This window comes from Saccopteryx bilineata, chromosome 5, assembly GCF_036850765.1.
Source record: "Saccopteryx bilineata isolate mSacBil1 chromosome 5, mSacBil1_pri_phased_curated, whole genome shotgun sequence".
Lineage (NCBI taxonomy): Eukaryota > Metazoa > Chordata > Mammalia > Chiroptera > Emballonuridae > Saccopteryx > Saccopteryx bilineata.
In genome coordinates, this window is record NC_089494.1 from 157,443,718 (window position 1) to 157,451,201 (window position 7,484).

At 38.6% G+C, this 7,484-nt stretch overlaps 1 pseudogene; it reads right to left on the reverse strand.

Annotated features, from left to right (window-relative positions):
- Positions 1 to 5,589: 5,589 nt before the first annotated feature.
- On the reverse strand, positions 5,590 to 7,069 carry LOC136306241 (RNA-binding motif, single-stranded-interacting protein 1 pseudogene; annotated as a pseudogene).
- Positions 7,070 to 7,484: the final 415 nt, after the last annotated feature.

Consider the following 7,484-nt stretch of genomic DNA (forward strand, 5'->3'; position numbering starts at 1 on the left):
TACCAAAGGCGACTGTGGGCAATGAAGAGACAATCTACCTTAGAAAATATAAAAGTAAATTGAAACAATACTGGAATTGGGATTTGGCAAGGTGTTCAAAGTTCTCCTAAAGCAAGGTAAACAGGCCTGACCTGTGGTGGCGCAGTGGATAAAGCATCGACCTGGAAATGCTGAGGTTGCCGGTTTGAAACCCTGGGCTTGCCTGGTCAAGGCACATATGGGAGTTGATGCTTCCTTCTCTCCTCCCCCTCTCCTTTCTAAAATAAAAAATTAAATTTTTTTTTTTTAAAAATTTAAAGCAAGGTAAACAGAGCCAGGGTTTAAGAATATCATTAACAGGAAACAGCAGCTGCAAGAGTTAGACAGCTGTGTATGTGATTCAGGTGGACAATATTGGGAACATTAAAGATGTACACACGGGTAGAACCAAGAATACATTAATTAGGGAGGAGGTTCTGGGAAAAAGACAAGAAAAATGAAATAATCAATATGTCAAGGGGGTCTTATTTGCGGTGATGGATGTAACATCTGGCAGGTGGTGACCTCTTGTAAAGAAGTCAATATTGATAGAGTCAGATAGTCATTTGGGAATGTTCAAAAAGGGGGTGTATCCAGAAAAATCTTCCCTCTATAAAGGAATAGACTGCAGCACTTTGGAGAAGCCACTGAAATCTTAACACCAAATAGATTTCATTGATATGCAATTTGGGATTTACTTAGACTGAAAAATATTGATTCAAATAAGTCTTCCTTGGCACAATTATGCTTCCCTTTTACTTCCCATATTATTTTCACTGCATTCTCATAGCAGGATGAAATGACCAAACTGCCTGATATAATTGCCTTTTAGTAGAATATAAGCTCTACGAAGGGTGGGATTGGGTTGAATTTGTTTTCTTGCTGTATCTCCAGTGCCTAGAATAGGATCTGTACTTACTACATGTCTCATACTTATTTACTGGATGTCTATATCCGCTCCCCTTTTCCCTTTCCCTTCCTAGTTGCTTTCTGTTCATTGTCCCTCTTCAACTTGCTGTCAAAACAAATCATAGAATGCAAAGCACCTCAGATTTATCCTCTCCCCTCTCCAAATAATATCAAAATATTTCCAGATAATGTATATATAATATACATTAGTTTCTAGACTCCTCATCACCTTAGCAGTCCTCTTTTTGGCTTCATGGTAATTTGAGGCTGTCTCCTCTTAAACTGAAATTGTTTCAAAATTCAGAAATGAATCAGTTCCAAAAAAATATAGTTTGAGCAGCAAAGAATAGAATAGAACTATTCTCTCCTAAGAACTGAAAACACATACATGTGTATGAGCAGCAGTAGCAATATTACCAGTATTTTACTGTTGCCTCAAACAAAACTCACACCCCTGATATTCTCCTGGGACAGAACTGGCTTTCTTTTCACTCATGCTAACATCAGTTCCATGATCTGACTTGTTTTTGGTTCTTATCCCAGCCCATTGAAATTACTTTGTAACTTGATCACTGTCTTTTTCTGGACATTAATTATTCCATATTTTACATCATCTGCACTTTAGTAAGTATTCTTCCCAGGTCTTTATCCAAATTACAGACAACAAGGTTGAATGTATCAGAACCAGAGAGCAACCATTTTAACTCTACACTAGAAACCTTGTTTCAAGTCTCTGTGGCTGGTAATCCACTTTCTTCAGGAGAATTGTATCCCTGTGTTCAGCAGATCCACATTTCATAACTGTTAAACTGTCTTATGCATAGTAGATAAAAGAGATGCCTGAGCTTGCTGAAATTGTGATACATGTATAAATGGTATGCTCTTTACAATTGTAGTAGACTTTTCAAGAAAGAAAATGTGCAAACCAGACACTTCCCTCTTACTGTGGAAGAGAAGGGTTATACTATATATTCTGTCAGTAGAAAATTGGTCATATTCTGAGCTAGGCAGGAACATATACAGAGTGGGGCAAAAGTTGGTTTACAGTTGTGAGTACATGAAACACAGAATTTATTCTTGTATTATTATTTATTAATTATTATATTATTTTCCATATGAACAACTATAAATAAACTTTTGCCTCACCCTTTATGGAACCCTGAAAAATATCTTATCCGTTGTTTATTTTGGGTTCAAGCTGTAGGCAGGGTTTTTTCAACTAACTGGAATTAAGACTCACCTGGGTGGGGTACCTTGTCCACAAGCCTGGACCCTGCCTCCAGAGGTCCTGATTTAGTAAGCTAGGGTCAGAGGAGCTTGTGTTTTCTTTGAGGTTCTTTGGGTGGTTTGATGTGGGTGAATGACAGGATACATGTAGACAAACAGTGTCACGCTGAGTCCATGGAGAGCGTTAGTCTTGGCTCTTCTTCACTAACTCCCCACTCCCTCCATGAGGAGGTCTCCCCCTCAGACACTTGCAAATGGCATACTGGTTCTGGACTTCTTCTTTTTTTTTTTTTAAATTTCAGATGTTTTTATTCAAAGGTTCTCAAAAGAAATAAAACAGAAAAAGCTAACAATCTGATCAGATGTACAGTTCAAAAATGTCTCTTGGAGTTTAACAACGAGTCAAGGAAAGAAAACTAGAGTTAACTTGAACCGGACAAATAAGTTACCACTGGCAAGTTTGTGGCACTAGTAAAACAAAATAAAAAATTAACTCTCTTGATCATATAGATATCTCTATGAAAATCTTTTTTTTTCAATCTGTACAAAAGGTCTTTCTTCATAAATTAATTTTTTATAATTTAATGGCTGTCTACTATGTGATGTTTAACTGATTTTTTTTTCTTATGTACAGAGGTTATGTCTCCCAAATCCTACTCAGACGAGTATGGCACTTAGGTCAGACATTTCTAGCAGCAGATTTGCCCTCCCCTCTAACCGAACTACCAAATTTCTGTCTTAACTAATGCAAACATATCAAGTAGTGAGAGACCCAGGTGTAGAAATGTACTAGGTACAAGGAGGGTGCTGCGTTCAGTCTGGACTTTCACAAAGCAGGAATATTCCAGGGAGCATAGAACCAATAATACCACAACTTTAAAAAAGGAAACAAAAAACAAAAACAAAAACACATTTCTCTTATGACTACGTAATTCTCAATAGAATCTACACTTCTCAGAGCAGCAAGGACTTTTGAAACTATGAAATGTCACTGACATCTATAATCAAATACAAGCATAAAATTTAAGAACTAAAAAATACTCGAAAGAAATAACTGCTCAACCGTAGCTCCCGAGCTAGGAGGATTTGGTCTGTGGAAACAGGGAGGGCCAGCAACCTGTCCCAGCACAAAGGAAAATAGACTCTGAGGTAGATAACTGATCACACACAGTTGACCAGACAAGTACACAGTTTTGGAAGACAACTTAATTTACCACTGCTTTTCAAACATATGCAATTACCTTAATAAAAGAGCTTTAAGTATAGTGAATCATCTTATATGTACTAAAATAGAAATAACTGTGTATATTTATGAATCAGGAATTTCATAGTTTCAAAATTGGTTTTTCCAACAGATATATGAAAAGATGCTCATCTTCTTTAGCTATTAGAGAAGTGCAAATCAAAATGGCAATGAGATACCACCTCACACCTGTTCGATTAGCTGTTATTAGCAAGTCAGGTAATAGCAAATGTTGGAGAGGCTGTGGAGAAAAAGGAACCCTCATACACTGTTGGTGGGAATGTAAAGTAGTACAACCATTATGGAAGAAAGTATGGTGGTTCCTCAAAAAACTGAAGATAGAACTACCTTATGACCCAGCAATTCCTCTACTGGGTATATATCCCCAAAACTCAGAAACATTGATACGTAAAGACACATGCAGCCCCATGTTTATTGCAGCATTGTTCACAGTGGCCAGGACATGGAAACAACCAAAAAGCCCATCAATAGATGACTGGATAAAGAAGATGTGGCACATATACACTATGGAATACTACTCAGCCATAAGAAATGATGACATCGGATCATTTACAGCAAAATGGTGGGATCTTGATAACATGATACGAAGCGAAATAAGTAAATCAGAAAAAAACAGGAACTGTATTATTCCATACGTAGGTGGGACATAATAGTGAAACTAAGAGACATTGATAAGAGTATGGTGGTTACGGGGGGTAGGGGGGAATGGGAGAGGGATAGGGGGTGGGGAGGGACACAAAGAAAACAAGATAGAAGGTGACAGAGGACAATCTGACTTTGGGTGGTGGGTATGCAACATAATTGAACGACAAGATAACCTGGACTTGTTATCTTTGAATATATGTATCCTGATTTATTGATGTCACCCCATTAAAAAAATAAAATTATAAACAAACAAACAAACAAACAAAAAACAAAATTGGTTTTTCAATTTACACTGAACACTTGTAGTGATGATGTAAAGTGTGGCACTGCTTGGATCCAAATCTTCCTTCATGCTTTTTTTTGTTTGTTTGTATGTGTCCATACATCAATTAAAATTATAAAACCTAAATGCAAAGGTACAAAAAAGGCACATTCTCCTAACCGCAAACTGGTCCGGCAAAAATAAAGAGCACAGAAGATGTGATGCTGAGACAAGTTGGAGCTACTGGTTACTGGCTCTTCGGTCTTTGGTGAAGTTACCTTTAAAAGTGCCAAGTAATTTTTATTTCTCAAATTTTTGTAATAGAGAGAGAGAGAGAGAGAGAGAGAGCTAGTAGCCAATCGTTTTGCTTCTATCCATATCTCAGCTTATGTTTGAAGACAAATCCTTACTTTTAGCTTTTGCCATTTAGTTGCGACAGCAACATGCTTTGGTTTGCCAGATCTTGGGCACAGTTCTCACACTAAAGCACTATCATTAGTATAAAGGAAGGACAAGACATTCGGGGACACCCCCCGCCCCACACCCCCAGTCCCAACACTAGCTACACTAAATCTAGAACATCAAGTTAGGTTTTTTTTTTCTCCTGAAAAAAGGCAAAAAAGACTTTACATTGCATCATACAGCAGATATCCTAAATCAATCAAACTATCAGAGGAAACTGTTGGCATACAGCCTTACAAACAATTTACCCTATTAAAAGTTCCCCAGTCAGAAAATGTGTTTCACACAAAATGGTTTTCCCTTCTTGCATTTCACTACCTTACACGTTATGTGAAAAATCATTAAAAACACCTACTACATATTTAAAAAAGTCAAAATTTCAGCAACTTTTATTGACTACCTTTAAAAAACCCTATGCTGCTGTTTTACAAGGCATAATAGACCAGCTCATTTGGTCGAAGCATTCTACATCATTAGTTTGAACTAACTTCTACTGAAACAGCTACAGCATCAAAAGAGTTAAGGCAAATTGGAATTCATAGAAAAGGATAAGACACTTCACACTACGTTGAAAAAAAAACAAAAACAAAAATGAAGAGCGAAGAAAAGAGACACTGACGGCAACACTGAATTACAGCAACACTCGCACTGAAAGCACAGAACACCGTGGGTGAAGTCGGACTAGTTCAACGTCAGAAAGCCCATTTCATACAGCGGAAAAAACACAAATTAAACACAAAATGAACAAAACCACAAAAATCCGGTCATGCACTTGGATAAGTCTTCATGGTCTTTGTGCATACCCAGAAAATTGAAGTTTTATTTTTTTTTCTTTTTTCTTTTTTTCTTTTTTTGTATTGTAACCATTTGATAAAAATCTTTTGTTTTTTTAAATTTTTTTTTGTTTTTTTTTTTACTAAAATAAACCTGTTCAAGGGAACAACTACTAGATGAATTTAAGGGTTTTATGCACCTTATAGAACTTATAGCAAAAATAGTTTTAGTTGATTTCATTATAAATAACGTTTTCAAGAACTTGTGCAAAACTGTCAATAATTTCCTAAAGCACAATTGATCAGAAAAATCCATGATTGTTCAGCCTTCACACCCTTCTTCATGTAAGAACACCCTTCTGTACATCTCACAGTTACTTATTGGGTTGAAAGGTATATGGAGAATGGTCATTAGACGTCTCTACAGCCACCTGCTGCTGACCACTGGCCTCCTCAACAGGAACCACTGTCGTCTGCATGTGTGTGTACTGTGACAAATAGGCTCCTTGCATAGCTGATGTTGCAGGCATGTATGTTCCGGTGTTGCCTATTGACAGATGACTCATTTGCTGGGCCAGAGGGTTGATCATCGATGCAGGCTGTAGTGACATGGTGTGCTCCATTGAGGGAGTTAACACGGCACCAGGGTGCTGTAGGATATATGGTTGAGGTTGCATCCAAGAAGGACTTTGCACCTGGTAGGCAGATACAGAATATGCAATATAAGGTGTAATAGAAGTTTGAGTGATCATTCGGTTTGTAGCAATACTGGTGTTGGGTAAAATCCATTCTGTAGAGCAGCTGTAGTTGGGTCGTAAGTAAGTGCCATTCCAGCAAGTCTCACCTCTCCTTCTCTATGCCACGGTCTTCCATTGGGGATGTATTTGTTAGGATTCTGTCTCTTCTTCTGTCCTCCATCCGCAAACTTACACAATAAAGGTTCTGTAGGAGCAGAAACTCCAGGTGGTGTCTTAATGAATTTCCCATTAAAATGACCAATGACGGCTTCACACTTTTCTGTTGATTTCATCCTAGCAAAGCCAACACCACGACTTGTACCACTGGAATCACGCAGTATCCTTGTAGAAATAACTTGTCCAAATGGTTTCAGCATATTTTCAAGTTCTTGCTCCTCCATGGACAGTGGTAAATTAGAAATATACAGGTTGGTAAAATCTTGTTCTTGTTGCTTTGCCATTTGGGCTTGAACCCCACTCGCCTTCAGGGCAGACACAGCTTTCTGAGCAGCGGCAGGACTGTCAAAATCGACAAAACCATAACCTTTGCATTTGTTTGTTGTCTTATCCAAAATCGCCTTGGTGGAGACGATTTTCCCGTATGGCTGACACAGCTTCACCAGGTCCTGGTCTATGGTGTTGGGAGGCAGTCCTCGGATATAGAGATTCGTTTTGCTTAGCTGATCCCATCCTGAGTTGCTACTGCTGCTACTGTTGTTATTACTGCTGGTGGTGCTGGGGCTGGGAGGGGCCATGGGGTGGGCTGGGACCAGAGACTTCAAGATGCCAGTACCAAAGGATGAAAAGCATTTAAGGCCATTGATCTGTTAAGACTTCCAGAAGCCTGGAACAGTGTAATCCTTCTATGTTAATTATTAGATGCGACACAAATGTATTCTATTGAAGGGACACAGAAACTGAGTTTCCTAGAATCAAAGGTTTCTAGCTCACTAGCCTCATTCTCCTTTGTTCCCCATCTCCTTCCTTCTCCCTGCACAAACTGGCTTCTCCTTCAGCACTCCACCATCTTGGCTGCCTCTCCTCTCCTCCACGTGGCTTTACTCTGCTCTCCAACCTGCTCTCTGCTCTAATGCTAATCTCAGGAACCGAGAGCCTGGTTCTGGACTTCTACATTTATGTTGACTCATTCTGTAATTTAGTCATTTGCAGCCTGACACCCTAATATA